The sequence below is a fragment of the Meriones unguiculatus genome, chromosome 14 (genome assembly GCF_030254825.1).
Source record: "Meriones unguiculatus strain TT.TT164.6M chromosome 14, Bangor_MerUng_6.1, whole genome shotgun sequence".
NCBI classification, from domain to species: Eukaryota; Metazoa; Chordata; class Mammalia; order Rodentia; family Muridae; genus Meriones; species Meriones unguiculatus.
This window is the reverse complement of record NC_083361.1, coordinates 81,914,945-81,932,156: the sequence shown is the minus strand read 5'-3', so window position 1 is coordinate 81,932,156 and position 17,212 is coordinate 81,914,945. Positions and strand designations below refer to the sequence as shown.

General features: G+C 44.0%; 1 long non-coding RNA gene across 2 annotated transcripts in view; it reads right to left on the bottom strand.

Moving 5' to 3' along the window:
• Positions 1–738: 738 nt before the first annotated feature.
• The window catches only part of LOC132647262 (uncharacterized), a 2,298,480-nt gene continuing 2,282,006 nt past the window's right edge, over positions 739–17,212 (bottom strand). For both annotated transcript variants that reach the window (XR_009585629.1, XR_009585628.1), the window contains one exon: positions 739–15,224. This is a non-coding gene — a long non-coding RNA (uncharacterized LOC132647262). The remainder of the gene's footprint in view (positions 15,225–17,212) is intronic.

Here is a 17,212-nt window from a genome sequence, read left to right as displayed (position 1 = left end):
GAGTCTCTCTCTTTCTCTTTCTCTTTCTCTCGATAAAGAACTGTTTCCCTTCCTTTTGTGGGACAACAAGGCTCTGCTTCACCATCACTCTCCTGACACACTGTGTCCTCTCTGTCCCTCATCTGGGAAAGCACATGCTCCTTACCAGGTTTCCAGGAAGGCAGGAACAAGAACAGGAAAAGAGAACGAATTTCTGCCCATTGATCCTATTTATAGAGCCTAGGCGTTTACCCATGACCTTCATTTATTATTTGGTCTTCACCGATTTTTATTCATTCTTGTTAACACAACTGTAACATAACGCTGTGACAATTAATAATAACAAATGTCACCTGAGTGTTCATAAAAGAAAGAAAAGCTTTTATCTATTTACTCTGTGCACATCCTATTCTGAGGGAACCATTTTACAGATGAGGAAACTAAGGCATGGAGAAATTGGATCCACTTTTCCACAGGCACAGAGTAAAAAGCATAACTTGTGCACAGCTTCTTCTAATCCCAAAGCTAGCTTGTGAATTTAATTTTAATTTTAGCCGGTCTCTAAACGGAGGGACACCCCCTTAGCCAGTCATCAAATCCCTAAAGAACTGATTGATTCGCTAAATATTTTTAAGCCTCTACTATGTCAGGTGCAATGCTCCATTAGGCATCCACCTGCCAGCGGACTCAGTCAGGTGACTCCTCCCCACCCCACCCTACCCCCACTGCCAAAAAGAAATCATATCAAAAAGCCCCGAAGTCGCCTAAATAGACCCATGATTCCACACACTTTATTTATTTGGGAAATTGAAAATTTCTTTCATTTCTTTCTATACAAGGTCAATAAGCCCAAGACAGAGGGCATAGGTTTAGATTGCAGAACCCCCACTCCGTAACCCCGAGTCCTGGATGGCTTACCTCTGTCCTCTGAGCTAGCTTCTCAAGACTAGAACAGGAGCACTCCCAGGGGCTGGTTCAGAAGATGCAATCAGGAGAAGTGTGTGAGGCTCTGGTCACTCCCACCAGGTAGGAGTGGAGTAACTGGCTACTCTCTGCAGCAGACTGGCTTTAGTCATCCCTTACATAAACACTCACTCGGCTCCCAGATCCCTGCTTGTGCCCTGCACCAATTTCCATTCCAAGGAAATACCTAGAAAGTTGGCTGTGAGACTAAATGAAACAATCCAAGCATAGAATTAAGCGGGGCATCGGGCACAGGGCAGGCACCATTGTATCCATTACGCCCATCGAGGTACATGGTAGAGCTAGAATTTGAACTGACATCTGGTGATTTTCATTCCTGCAGAGGTTAGCTTGGAGGTATTTGCTATGAATGGAGCACTAAACCACACATTCTCAACCCACTAAAGCCCAAGCTGCCGTCTTCTATTTCTCTCAACATCTTTCAAAAGTTCTTCTGTAACTCTTTCTCTTCTAATTAAGGATGTCTGTTTTCCTAGGAAACGTTCCTTCTATCAATCCAACATTAGATACAATTAAATTTCTTAATGACATTCGTGATGATTATGCCACACTTCTAATTGAAAATGAATAATTGAAATTCTAATTATTACAAGAGTCAATAGAAGGTAACTCAAGACAGTTACTTGCTGGGCACAGCTTAAATTCTCAATTGCTTTTTAAATCCAGCAGGCACCTAGCTAGTGAGTTACTTAATGAAAACATGTGGGGGGGGCACATCTTGGGAAGAAGCTTAAAACACAAGGAACCCCAGTGTCCTGTTGAGGACCTGTAAGTGCCAGACTTGTGGCTCTGGCCAATACTGAAAGCTGAATCCATGGATTTTCTTTCCTATTAAGCCTTATAAAACTTGGGACAAAATGAAATAGAAAGAAAAAAATCAAATAAGAACTATTTACTAGAGTATCAAGTGAAAAGGCAGGAGCTGCAGTGGCTCAGAATTGTACAAGACAGAGAGACCTTACCAGCTGAGGGCTGCTAGCTTAGGCAGGGAAATAGGACACACACACAGGCCACCGGAGGCAAAGAGTTAGAATGGAGTTCCTGACTGACTGCTGCCTAAAACCTGTGCCTAGAGGGGTTTCTTCCAATGATGAGACTTCTGTCCAGCCAGCTACACAGGAGACCAAAAAAGCTTGTGTCTGCTGGGGGATTTGGGGAGGAAAGAAAAAACAAATCTCATGATTAGAAGAATGAGACCTCTGCTACATACAAACATGAAATTTAGGTTCACACCACTGATGGGTTGCTGGGTTTCTACGCTGAAAAGTTAATGTGAAACCTGGCCAGAAGCCAGCATGTCCTCCGGGGTGGTTGGTAGGTAGGAGGCGCATGGCAAATCATAGGTTCTGCAGAGGCCTTTCGGCAACACTGAATACAGTAAAACTCATGGGGGTGGGGAGGGGATGGAAACAACAATAAATACTAAAAGAAGAAGAAACACGTCATCGGGAATGAGCTTACAGAAAATTACAACTCACCCAGGCATATCTTATTAGCATCCACAACAATGAGAGCACACACCCTTGAAATACTAAATAATTTGATAGATTATAGATGTAGTTAATGGAGTAAGAAGAGAAGTGAAGGGATAAAATTTATATTACAGGAACAGCATTATATTCTTTTAACTATAAAGACATAAAGGCAGGCTGGAAACATAAATAAGTAAAAGTCAAGAGATTTTTTTTTTTAAAAAAAAAGCTCCATTTATATTAAACTTCAGAGGCTTAATGAAATTGTGGCTGCTGAGATGGCTTAGTAGGTAGAGGTACATGTATAGAAGTTTTAATTAGGTTTGCGTAAAATTCCCATAATGTAGCACAAAGCAACAGACACAGACAGAAGATGCAACAGCTCTGTGAAATACAAAGTAATGAGGTAGAGGTAAGGGCAGCCAGCGCACAGACTGACGGATTACGTGAGGGTATACACTGAGAACCTGCGTATTGCGTCCATCTCATACTCTTAAGAACTCAGAAACGAAGAGAAGCTGTGGATCAGAATGGGTACAAGACAGAGCAGCCATCTTTGAAGAGTGATGCTGTCAAGGATTTCTCTCTGGTGTGGGCGAGGAAGCTAGAGCACTGAGGGGCCCGCACCTGCAGCAGCACAGGTTGGCAGTGGTGGTCCTCTACAGCTTCTCCTCCGGCCTTGAACCCTTGACTCCCAGCACTTCCCATTGACACTGGAATGTACTTCTCTACTCCATACTGCTCAGGTGACCTCCTCTGGCCAATAGGGCACTAACAGATGTACTGATATAATATATCTTTTCTTTTCCAGTGAAATCTGCATGCCCCAGCTGTCCCACTAGTCCAAGAGGGATAGGGATTCCTGGACAGAGCTGGATCTCCCTTGCGGATTAGAGGTGGCCCTGGCCAAGCCTGGTTTAGATCAGCAGGTCCTAGCCAAGACTCAGGCATAGTGCAGGAAGAAATGATTATTTTAAGTACCTGTATTTTGAGGTGGCTCAGTAAGGCAGCTAGACTTTGACAATTGCTGATTAGCTCAACAAACTTCATAATTCTGAGAGTGGAGTTTGCTGACAACATTTTATTTATTTCTTTTTGTATTTTAAGCAACAATGCAACAGTGCAATTTGCTCAATGCCACTCAATTAATGCACACAGACTGCGTGTGTGTGCATGTCTGTGTGTCTGCATGTGTGCGTGCGCAGACGCATATGTGTTCTCAGTTTTCTCCTTCCATCATGTGGGTTCTAGGAAGCGAACTCAAGCCATAACACTTGGCAACAAGTGCTCTTTCCTACTTGGCCATCTTGATGGCCACCTAAAGCCTGAATTTTTAATGTATTAGCAAACTGCAGCTCAGCACATTTGTTGTAGAATAGATGGATGAATGGATAATAACTCCAAAAGACCAAAACATCACTGCAGACACAAAAGCTCACACTCAGGGCTTGAGCGCATGAGGTCTGGCCCAACATACCAAAGTCCCCTGAGAGATCCATTTCCCCTTACGAGATGACTACAGCCCAAAAAGCCTACTCAGAAAATGAATCCCCTTCAAGCCAGGGGAAAGAAAAACACACTGCACTGGAGTGGAAAATAACCACAGCCTGTCAGGCTTCTTGGCAGGCTGGTGATCTTCATGGTCCAGCAGATGGTGTCAAGGATGTGACCCCTAGAGGTTCTCAATGGGCAGTTGACGGAGTCCTCATCTAAATGGACGACACGGACTCCCACAGCTGATCCGTGCCTTAGCGCCTGCTACTTAGCAGCTGCCAGGGAATGGTCTGATGGGTAGAGCTTCCCGTTGGAACCAACAGCATCCTAAATAATTCATCGTCTTGTTCTACCAAGTTTGGGTGTGACAAGCCATTCTAAGAGGTTGCAGAGGGTTCCCTGTGGCAGCAGCAGGAGATAGAGACATCTAGGCCCTCCTCCCGCCCTTTCAGTTTGGCATCTACAACTAAAGCCAAAATACATTTGATGATAACATTAAAATGCTTGTGATTTGGATCCTGCATTTGATGTCACAAAGTAATTTAAAACTTATTTCCGGTAGAAACAAAACGAAGAATATAAATGTATTCAGGGAAGAACAAATGCAGGCATCCTAATAAACATATGAAAAGATATTTGGCTGCATTCATAATTAAAGAACTACAGATCAAAACAACAAAGAAATTATTATTTTTTTTAAATCCTTATCAGGTTGGCAAACATTCAGAGGCGTGATAATTCCCAGGACTTGCCTATTTTGAAGGGGTTTTCTCACACACTACGGATGAGATGTCCATTGGGGAAATTATTTTTTTCAGGCCAATTTATCTCTTCTCACTAAAATGCATTGAATTAATAGGGCATGAGTTGATAGTTACAGCCAGTTCCCACCAAATACATGAACATAGACACAGGAGGGCATTGAGGAGTTGTCTCCAACAGCTGCTTGTGGAACTATGCACATGTCTGAGGGCAGAGAAAAGCTGTAAGTGCCTTCCCACAAAGGGGAAGCAGGGAGCAGCTCACAGGAGTCCCTGAACTCTGGGGAGCAAGCTCCCGCCCACCTCATTAAGAGAAGCCAGGGGACAAAATTACCTCTCTGGTATAAACAAAATACAGTGTAAGCTTTTCTTTCTGTTTTCCTGGAAAAAGGAGAAGCGGCGGTCATCTCTGGAGACAGGCAAACATGGGGCTGAGCGGAAGTCACCCTGTGCGCCAGGACATCTTCAGAAAGCTGCACTTTCCTACTAGACACCCCTCCCCCTCACAGGAGTTATTTGGGAAATGAAACTATGTGTGCATTTTTCATATCCTAGCACGGGGTGGAAAAGGTTAACAAATGTTATAATGTGCTGTAACATGAAAGGTTCAATATTATGTGTCCTAGGGTCAAGCAGGGGATGTGAAACAGAAGAAGATGAGTAGGAAAAGAATACACACACACACACACACACACACACACACACTCATGAGGTGAGGGCCCGTTTGGGGGGCAGCTCCCCGGAAGGGAGTTTCTCAGTGGGACGGGATAATCTCTATAAGAAGCAACAGGGATAAGGCAGGAGATAGGAGAGGGTTAAGACACAGAGGCAAAGTCCTCCCAGTCCTAGAGAGACAGCACCTTCCCGATGACAGAGGTTTTCCTAGGCTTCTAGGACAGGAGTGGGAAGGGTCTAGGAAGTGAGACCCACCAGTTTTAAGAAGCGTCTTCAGAAGTGACCACAGAGGGCAGGAAAGCTCCAGAAAATCACGACAGAGAGACTGGCACATTGCAGTCCTCCACCGGAAAGCAGTTTCAGGAGAAAAATGCAATTTCTTCTCCTCCGGTCCTCAATGCTATTTCCCTGTGGGACACAGGCAGCCTCAGGGATCCCTTCCCTACTGAACACCCAGTAAGTGCCCAGTGCTCAGGTGGGTGGGCCAGGCTCTCTGATGGAAGTAGCCAGTGGGTGGATCTCATCTCCTATCTACCCCTGCAGGGCAGCTAGGTCTCCTGCAGAGCCCAGACTCTGCCAGCAGAAGTTATTTATACATGTGAAAAAGTTTCAAAGAACTCCTGGAAAGGCTGACCTAGTTCACTGGTTAGGGATATCTGGGCAATAAAAGTTCATTTGACTCCATCAGATCAAATGAAAAAATAAAGCTAAAATTAATTAAAAATGACAGCACACAGCTCCTTACAAAAGCACCTTTGAAGTGCATTCAGCACATTTAAGAGCCACAGTTAGGGGAGGCTTGAGCTTCTAATGACCCCAGCTACTGGTGCAGAGAGATAAGGTGGATAAAAGAAATCCACAGATAATCACAATTAAAAATCCTTTATTCTTTCTTTCCATTTCAACTTCATCCTTACCATACTCTTGTGAAGCCCTATAAAGAACTCTCCTCATTCTCTGATCTTGTCTTTGGTCCCTTTTCCTGTGCAGGTGTGGGGGAGAGGTTGATAAGGGAGAAAGGAAGCTGCCTGGGAGCCTTCTTTAGGCAGAGTGTGCTGGTTCCCTAGGGCTCACACTGCCCTCCAGCTCCTTTCCCTACCCTTCCTGCTCCAGTGGACTTTTCCTCTGGCTTCTGCATAGGCTTAGCCAGTGGGAGGATCCATCTGCAGAGGAGACTTTTGACATACTATACAGCATTGTCATCTACAGAGTTCCTGCCTGAGAACTCTGCACCTGAGTTAAGAAGTCCTATTTCAAGAATGTTTGTGTGTTTGTGTTAGGCCATGTTCATAGTGATCCTTGGCCACCATGTAGTGGGCCATGCTGTTGGACATCCCTGCTAATGGGCTTTCAAGGGCTCGTGTTCTCTACCTGAGGTCTTGCTCTATGGCACTGTCTTGTAGAGCTGCATCTCTCTCCATGTCTGGACACCCTGCCTTTCATTCAACCCTTCAGCAACCTCATTTGAATATAGTATCAGCTTCAAAACGTACCCTTTATTGTCTCATTCAATGGCCTCATTTTCCAGGGGAGTAGAGAACCTCAAAGCGGATGGCTGACTTGCCTAGGTTGAATACTAGGAGTTGGCAGAGCTGGAACCCAAGCGAAGGCTGCCTACTGCCAGAGCTTGGCATCTGACAGCTTCATTACGTTGCTGTGAAACCAAAGCAGTCAGCCAGAATTTGCAAGATGCTGCCAACTGTGAAAGAACCGCTGGGAAGTTCCCTTGAGAGTTTAAAGTGTACAGAAAGTGGGTCATTGAGAGTTGCCATGCCATATTTTCCAGATGTAGGAAGAATCTGGCTTTTACCAACTGCCTTATCATTTGGATTCTAACTGCTCAGCTCTCATCCTACTAATGGATACTGGAGTCTTAGACTCACATGGGCTAAGATATCATGTCTACCACTGGGCTCCAGGCCACTGTGGGGATAGGGCTTGGGAGTTCAGGTAGAAGCTAATGTAGTTACCGGAACCGTTCTTTCCACTCCCATCTATCCATCTATCCATCCATCCATCCATCCAATCAATCCATGAACAATTACCAAAGGATGAGTCTGTCCAGGCCATTGAGCAGTGGCAAAAATAAGCAAAACAAGATGAGAATTTTCTGCTGGCTGCAGTGCAAGCACTGTAGAGGTTGCTTGTCTAGCCTGAATTAGCAGCCAAAATTGCTTGAAGAAAGGCTGCATTTTAAAGATCCATGGGATCTCGCATGGTGGGGCTATAGAAGGGGTCCTAGTTAGGCTTACTATTGCTATGAGGAGACCCCATGACCAAAAGCAAATATGAGGGAAAGAGTTTCTTTGCCTTACACTTCCACATTCCTGTTCATTATTAGAGGAAGTCAGAACAGGGCAGAATCTGAAGGCTGGAGCTGATGCAGACACCCCTGAGGGGTGCTGCGCACTGGTTTTCTCATCATGGCTTGCTCAGTCTACTGTAAAAAAAAAAATAGAACCCAGGACTACTACCCTAGGGATGGCACCACCCACACTGGGCTAGGCTCTCCTCCATCATTCACTAAGAAAAGCTCTACAGCTTGATCTTATGGAGGCATTTTCTCAAAGGAGTTTCCTTCGTTTCACATAGGTGCTGAGAAAGGCTTGAGTACAGAGAATGTCAGAAGCCCAGCGTTTTAAGCACAGAATTTATCCAGATGGGAGGGAAGGGTATGCAAGGACTAGTCATATCAGCTCTTGGCCAGTGAACTAAGGAGGCAGGCCTCTGTTATGAACCTGACACTCACAGTCCTGACCAGTACTCTGGACTGTACATTATGACCCAAAGGGATGCTATTAAATTTCTTAAAAAAACATATTTTCTTTTTGATTTTAGCATTATTTAGAAGTAAAATTAATAAATCAGTGAATTTTCATAGATCCATTACTCAGGATGCTCTCTAGCTGTCTCCTCTAAGTTTTAATCAAGAAGGGTCTGTTGCTTAAAAAGCATGCTGATGCAAAGAGTCTCCTTAATGGTAAAGGACACACCGGCGGACTCTGCAGCCTAATGGAAAACCCTGTCCAGCACACACTGATCTATTTACTTCTTCATACCTGCACCTTGGAAGGGAGAGGGCCAGAGCAACTAAAATAATAAATGAGAAAGAGTTCATAGGTGCCTTTGACACATGGCTACCAAACAATTTGCTAGGCAGGCTGAGCCTCCCCAAGCAGAGGTTTCAAGAACCAGAGGAAATGCATAGACTTCTGAAGCAGGCCATGGAGAATCTCCACCAGCCCATTATCAAGGCCACGACATGTGCTGTTCAGATGGAAAATTTTCACACTGAAGTCGAGAGCAGAGAGCATCCCAACTTCACAAATGCTATCATTAAGAATCATCATGGATAATGTGATTTTAATTAGAAGGGTTGAGATACTGGCAAATGTTCAAAAGGCTTGTCATTTCAGAATCCACTAGCATCATGGGTGCAAACAGCCTCCTTGTGTGCAAAATTTCAGGCCTTCTTCCTGCCAACACCTGGAAGGTGAGGGTTCACTTGATTACTGGGACAAATTGGGTTATTGGAATTTTATTTATTCCCCTTAAAATGGGGATGAGAGAAGGGTATAGGTTTGAGGCCCTGGCACATGTTTAAGTAACAAAGTCTGGAATTATTTTAACAGTGACTAATGATCAGTCAGACACTGAACAGGATGCATAACCTCTGACCCTTGGCTTCCTCAATGTAAAAAGTGTATTTCTAAGTTCTAGCTGAAGGAGTGTTAGTCAATGCACTTCCATATTGCTACAGGTGATCTGGTATGGTTGATGTCCAGAAAACATTCCCTTTTTGGTCTTCTCTACACGGGTATGATGTGGCACCTCCACTCTAATACGAGTCTGTGAATGCAAAGGCTGGCCCCTGTCAACCATTTGACATCTCCCCATCCTTCATGAAAGAGGGCCAGAACAAGAATTTGTTTCAGAGAAGTTAAGTCTGCAGGAGGCAAAAGTGACTTGCAAGAGGCCGGTCTCTACCTGGGAGGCATTAACTGCCTGCATCTCTATATCCCATCACCCTCCAGCACAAGGGAATCTTTACTGACAGTGAATCCACTAAACACAAACAGATGGACAAGCCTCTTAGCAAAGCACAGATAGTCCTTGTCTGCTGACAGTCCAGGGCTTAAGCAGTTATTTCAAACAGTGAGGCTCAGGCAAAGTTGTGTCTCTTCTAAGCAAACAATCTCCCACTGGCTCCCCAGCTCCATAGAATAATGTGCCCGCCTCATTCAAGGCATCAGGGTTCTCTCTGCAGGCCAGTCATCTCGCCCAGAAAGAAGTAAGTCCAACATGAACAGTCTGAAGCTGAGCGTTAGTCCTGGCTTCCCCACTGACAAGGCATATCGTTAGACACCAGGTCTTCATTTCTTTGGAGTGTTCAACACTTGTGGTGATCAAACCTAAGTGCTCCAGCAGACCAGCTACAGTATGCTCGGCCACATGCTTAGTGTTGGGTGAGCTTACAGTTCTGGGAAGAGTTGGAAGTGCTACTTATGTAGCTCCTGAGAAGACCAAGGCTCATGAAAAGTGACGGGATGGAAAGAACGGTGTTTAAAAGTGAACAGTTATCTCCTTGCCCACCACTTACACAGTTTATAGTCTTTTCTCATATTCTCACACAATTCAAAAGCAAATTACAAATATATAGTGAGTGTATATTACAGCCCAAGTCATAGGCATTGCATAAATATCAAGAAACAGAATATTTGAAATCACTGATTCTTGGGAACTTACGAATCTGAAACCAAGCCAGCCAGTCTTTAAAAACCATTCACCCAGCCATTTAGCAACCCATCAATGTATCTACCCGCCTGTTTTCTACTCATAAATCCACCTATCTGTCCATTCATTCACCTGTCCATCTGTCCACCCACCTGTCCATCTATTAGTAAATCTAGCCATTCATCATCCATCCATCCATCCATACATCCATCCATCCATCCATCTATCCATCATCCACCCATCCATCCACTTATTCCTCTATCTGTAAATCTACCCATCCATACATTTACTCACCCACCTATCCACCCTCTTTTCTATCTACTCATAAATCTACTCATCCATCCATCCAACAACCTACCCATTCATTTATTTTCTCACATGTCCATTTGTGAATCTACCTGTCAATCCCTTCATCTACCTACCTACCTATCTACCTACCACTTGTAAATCTTCCCACCCATCTACTTACCCATCCAACCCCCATCCCCTATCCCATAGCTGTAAACCCACACTACTATTTCTTCATTCATCTACCTATTCATCCATCTGTTCTCTATTTTTGAGTCCAACCAGCCACTTATTCATTGACTCACCCATCCATCTACTCACCTACATTTGTCTAGTTGTAAATCCACCCTTCCATCCACGTGTATCTGCATATATTTACCTGCCTATATTCCAATGAACCGTATCACCAAGTAGTCCTTAAATAACTACTAGGTACTCCATTGTGCCAGTCAATGCAAAGTATTTTCCCCCACTACCTTTTTTTCCTCTTCCTCCTTGTTTTTGTTTTTTTGAGGCAAGTTTTCTCTGTGTAGCCCTGGCTGTCCAGGAACTTGTTTTGGAGATGAAGCTGGCCTCAAATTCAGGAGATCCCCCTGACTTGACCTCCCTAGGACTGGGATTAAAGGCGTATGACACCACTGCCCAGTGGAAAGAGATTTCTAAAATAAACAACTGAGATGTTCTATGCAGTTGTGCATTAATATACTTGAGGTAACCACAATCCAAACTAGGTCAGCATGAAACAGTTTTCAGAACAGATCCCTGGGCTGTGATCAGCTTTTGGCTTCTTCTCAGACCTACTAGCTGAACAGCTCTCTATGGTTCGAGAATGGTTAAGACTAAGGTTATCGAGACAGAGTGGGCGGCCATTATTTGCCCTTCAACAGTGGGTGGATGGAGGGCTGTGGCTTCCTCTGGAAGGTTGAAACTTTTCTATGGATTGAACATTATATCATACATACAAACGGACATTTTTTATTATGTAAAGATAGATGAAGTATATCTTTTTATAGTGTAAAGGTGAACCAGACCTCCCTAGGCCACTTGTGTCTTCTTCCCAAAGCTCATGTAAAGGTAGATACATCTGTAATAACATATAATTTCATTTAAAAGCATCAGTGATCTTGAGCATTATATAATCTCATAGTTGGGACCAGTTAAAAGTGACTGAGGGGAAAACCACTAACGCTTTAAGGTGGCACTCATTCTTGAGTATGCTGCTGCAGAGGTATGATACTGACTCTGAGTGCCTCCTTAAATTTCACACTGGGTGCCTTACTTATACCTCAATCTTATCAGCAATTAAATAGCAATAGCCCTTCAGTAGACATCTTTTTGTTTTTTCCTTTAAAGATACTATGGATGCTTTTACATATTATTTTGGATTTCATAATCATTCTGTGAAATGATTAACTCCATTTTGAAAAGAAAAAAAACTGAAATTAAAGAAGCTATGTATCTTAAGATTGAGGGTCAGAATATCCAGAGATTCCAGATCTGCCATGCTTCCCTGGGGCCCAAGACCCAATGGATGCCTTTTGGAACCCTCACTCAACTGTCCTATTAGCAAAAGATCAAGATGCCCTCAGATCACCCCTCCTGGGATCCCACCTTACACAGGCAGATCTGAGGGTCTTCTCAGGATCCAAAGCAGATCATGACCAGACTACCCTCGTCTCTTCCCAAAGCTCCTTCCTCATCAGATGGGCTGCAGAAATGGAGTTTCCTCTGTCTAGCTCTTTCTCTTTCTCAGAATCAGACCAGTGGCCACTGGAGAACAGTTCTTTCTACTGTCTGTGGGACCTGAGGGGCTGGGCAGGGGATGAAGAGACAGATAAGGGTGGGCAGAACAAGAGAATGCATGTGTACTATAGCTGCAGGTCACAGATGGCTGCAGTTTTTTTGGGCTGTTTTTCTTTGGTGGGAGTATGTTCCCCGGTTGAGGATGAAACTGTTTAAAACACAGCACAGATCTTGACAAAACAAAGCCAGCCGCCTCCTTCCTCCACAGCCTCTCAAATTTCCTCCTTGACCCCAGGGACAAAAGCTGGGGCTGGCCTTCAAATCCCTCAGAAGAAAGACTTACACTCTAAACACAGCTTCCTACCACCCTGGAATGGATGAAAGCAAGGCCTATTCAGGGTCCACAGGGATTCAAAGAGAACTGTGGGACGGACATGTGATCAGAGCCCTCCATGGACTGATACAACAAAACCAAAAAACAAAACAAAAAACAGCATTCTGACTAGGCTGTTTCTAGAGACAGAAGCACCTCGGAAGAAAATGTGTCCAAGCAGTAGCCTCAGCCATGCCTGCAGATGTGGCGCCATGCTGGGCCTGGCAGGTCTGCCTTGACTCTCAGAAGCCCCAGGCTCAGTTTTCCCATGCAGGAAACCATGCCTACCTCCCTGGGCTTCCAAGAGAGCAGAGAAGAGGCTGTTGGGGCAGAGCTCAACGTCCCTCTGTCCCTCTGTGTTTCTTCACACACTGTGCTCCTGATGCCAGCCATGGGTGTGAACAGCCCAGTCTAGAACTTTCTTTGAAAATCACCAGATTCAAGAAAAACAAACAAAAAATCACCTGGCTCAGGGCAGGAAGTTCCCAAGGAAAGGGGCGCCAGCTCTGATGATTAAATTACTATGACTTGTAGCTAGAATTAAAAACAAATTTTGTAAGCGTAAACTGCTTGTTCCTCCTCTACCTTCTTGGCTTCGAAGATTCATTTCCACCCTCGATTTTTTTCAGACACCAAGAACAGATATGGTGGGAATGAGACCTCAAGACAGAACCCTCAGAAGTATTTAAACTTGAGCATGGGACACACTGAGGCAATAGTCACTTGAAGAAGCACATTAGTGTACTGGATATAAATGGAGTCCAGGGTTCAGATCTCTATCTCTCCTAATCCCAGGCTGGATGTGTGATCTTGGACAAGTTCCTGAACATCTCTGAGTCTTGAGAATCTCAGCAATATAATAGGATCGACAAGAAGTACATGGAAGAAAATCATGGTAGAGCAAATGTGACGATACATAGAGATAACTAATATAGATGGTGTGTTGGTTAGGTTTTTGACAACTTAATACAAGCTAGAGTCAGAGAGAAAGAAGGAGCCTCAGTTGAGAAAACACCTCCATCAGATTTTCTGCAAGCTAGGCTTTGGGGTCATTGTCTCGATTTAATAAATGATTTAGGAGGACCCAGTTCATTGTGGGTAGTTATCCTGGGATATATGTATATATATATAAAATATAACATTCATATGTATATGATTAAATTACTATGACCTGTATATATGTATTTTGTATGTATGTATACATATATATGTATGTATATGTATATCTCTCTCTACACACATATATATTCTGGGGTATCCATATCCACAAGGAACAAGCCAGTAAGATCATTCTTTCATGGGTTCTCGAATTCACTTTGTAGCTAAGGACAGCTTTGGACTTCTCATCTTCCTGCCACTGCCTCCAGAATACTGGGATAACAACCCTGGACCACAACAGCTGGTTTATGCAATCCTGGGAATTCAAGTGAGGATGTCATGCAGACAAGTTCCCTTCTGCCTTTCTACATCCCCAATTTGCCCTCATCACCTGACCAGCAAAATAGACTTGTTGGAAAGAGGAGGACAGGAAGCTAGGATGTGTCCCTTCCTCACTCCCATATCCTACTGTCAGTCAGAGGCCTGTTGGCAGGAGGCAGGTAATCCACAAAAGCCTCATGTGGGCCTCTGTCTTGGACTGCTGCAAGACAGTGAAAGCTGCTCACACCACCTCCCTCACTGGAGCTCTCATCTAACCTTGTGATTCCTGACTAATCACGAAGCAGGGGCTTTGATGAGCTCAGGAAAGGAAAGCCAGGTTCACAGCCAAATCAAAGGTGGCCTCTGGGCGCAGTTCACTCTCTGGGTCTGAAAACAGCAATGACAAAGAACAAGGGGTGTCTTTTCAGATACCTAGGATTCTATTGCTGTGGGCATGTAAAAGCATCACTCTATGAACAAGAATGATTTCTACGCCCTTGTGTTTGCAGGACCATGTTGCTTGCCAGAATGAAGGCACTAAGAGCCCATGTAGACAGTTGACGATCCACAAATGTGATTGACTATGGTACAGGAACCTAACACCTGTTGCAGGTAAGACACGGCTGACTCCGAGTTTCTCAGAGACAAATATGAAGCAGTAAATATGATTTGCTTGGATTGGTTTAACGATTTCAAATGTCTAAATCCAGTAATCCAGGGCAAGGGCTGCCATCAACAAAGCCACAGACATCTCTCCCATAGGTCTTCAGGGAATTCACCTAACATAACGTGGAGTCAACAGTGTCCGTGATAGCTCAGCTGGAAAAGCAGGAACTCTTTTCCTGCTGTTGACTACATCCCTGGCTTATCAACCAGTACCTGTGAGGAAAGCCTGCTGCCACTTCCTTCTCCCTGAGCTGCCCAGGCAGCTGCAGAATCCCGCCAGAATGGTTCTCTCATCCCAAACCACTGAAACTCTCCATCCATCTTTTGGCCTTTGTGTTTTGTCATTGAAGGAATTAGAGTGTTATTAATCAACCAATCAGTCAAATAAGGCTCATTACCATTGAAGAAGAGAAAGTATGCTTTATTTATGCAATTATAAGGCATTTAAAATACAAAGGGATTATTATTAATACCGGAGCTTGGCAATCTTCCCAGAGTGGTAAACCGACAAAGCCTTTGTTCTTGAAGAGGCAACATAGCCCTTGCAGACTCCTGTCTTCTTGCTCCAAGCTCCTGGTGTGTGCTGGAGCCTCATGAATATGCAAGAACTTTCAGAGGGCCCCTCTGTAAGTAATGCTATTTGGAATAAACATCAGAGATGGGAAGTTAGGCATGCATGACCTACTGTGTGCCCCTCGCCAAAACAGCCTCTCTGGGCTGTGGTTGCTAGACTTTGAGCTTTTCCATATTTGAGATTTCCAAGAGATGCCTGATACAGAGTTCTCAAACACACATGTGGCCATAGAAGCCACAAAGAACCTCATTGGTAAAGAGAACCAAGTCCTGAACAGAGAGATGAAGATTACATGTGCTAGGTTATTCTGCTATTTAAGACAAGTGATGGAAAGAGCCAACTGACCCCCACGGCTGCAGCCCCAAGTTGAGAGTGACAGTAAGCTGACAGGTCCCAGTACATATCAGGTGGCTAGCTCAGTAGCTTGCAGTTACTTTCTGGTGACACAGGTCCATATCTCATTTGCCTTTCCATTGGAAACTCTAAGCACATGGTAAGCTGTTGGTTAAGTGCTGACAGAATGGGTGAATGGACAGTTGGATGGATGGATGGATGAAATGGCTGTATGGGTAGATAAATTGGTGGATGGGTGGCTTAGTGGATGGGTGGATAGACAGATGGTTGATGGGCAGCTGAGTGGATGGTAGGTGAATGGATGGAGGGATGGATGGAGGGATGGTAGATGGGCGGTTGGGTAAATGGGTGCTTGGGTCCACAGGTACCTGAATGGACAAGTGAGTAAGTGGATCGCAGACATTCCTAGTTCTTTAGTATTATGCTGAATGACAGAAAGGGTTAGAGCCCAGGCTTGTATATCCCAACTCCATAACCACTGGCTATGGAAAGTACAGTGATTCAAACTGATTTATGCTGTTAACTATGAAAAACATTCCACTTCACAGACTGAACCTATGAACAAGAACTTAAATTTTTATTAATAAATATTTATATTAACTATACACTGAAATAGTATTTTGTGTATAGCATATTAAGTATTATTAAAACTGACCTTATCAGTTTCTTTCTCTCTCTCTCTCTCTCTCTCTCTCTCTCTCTCTCTCTCTCTCTCTCTTTATATATGTTACTGGAGAATTTAAAACACTATAGTTCTATTAGAAAGTACAGGCCTAGATCATTTTTCTTCCCCTTCTTTTTTACAAACCTATCTATATTGTGTGATTATTTTTCAGCATTTTTTTTTGCCCACAAATCATCTTTATCCTTCTGCCTTTTTCTTCCAGCCTTCAAGTAGGATGACAACACAGTACCACTAAAGATAAAGAAGGAGTGGGGATTCATGGGAAAACTAGAGTTTCTCTGGGACCAGGAGGAGGCATCTCCCTCTGACCAGATATTTTCTTATAAGTAATGAGAATAGTCTCAGCTCCCAACCTCAAAGGTGTTCTCTCTCTCTGATGACCTTTCCCTTCTCTGTTCAGGGAAAGGTCCTACTCATCCTTCAAGATCCAAATCAAACCTCTTTCCCTAATCTTCTATGTCATGTCGCCAAGTGCCCTTTGAGACACTGAACTCAAATGATTGTACCTCCCAATAGTTCACGTGATCTTTTATGATTTCCCCATGTACATGTGTGGTGTGACATGTCTGTTCACATGTATGTGGGGTACCTGTGCTTATTTGTACATGTGCACCTGGATGCCCAGAGTTGAAGTCTGAAATCTCCCTTGATCACTCTTTCATGGTATCCAGTGAGGCAGTATCTCTCACATAAATCCAGAGCTCATCAATATGTCAAGCCATGCTATTCAGCTTGTTCTGAGGATCCTGCCTCAGCCTTAACAAGCCAGAAGTTCAGGTGAGCTAGTATGCTCACCAAACATTTATGTGGGTTCTGGAAATCCAAACTCAAGCCTTCTTACTTGTACTTTAACCATTTAGCCATTTCTCCAGCCCTTTCGTGACTTCTTGAATGCAGGGGTCATCCTCTTTGAGTCCCAAGGCATGAAGGAAGCCTGATGCATGCTCAGTGAGTACTGGTCAATGGAAGTCTCCGTCTCCTCCTAGGGAAGTGTCATCCCTATGAGAAGCT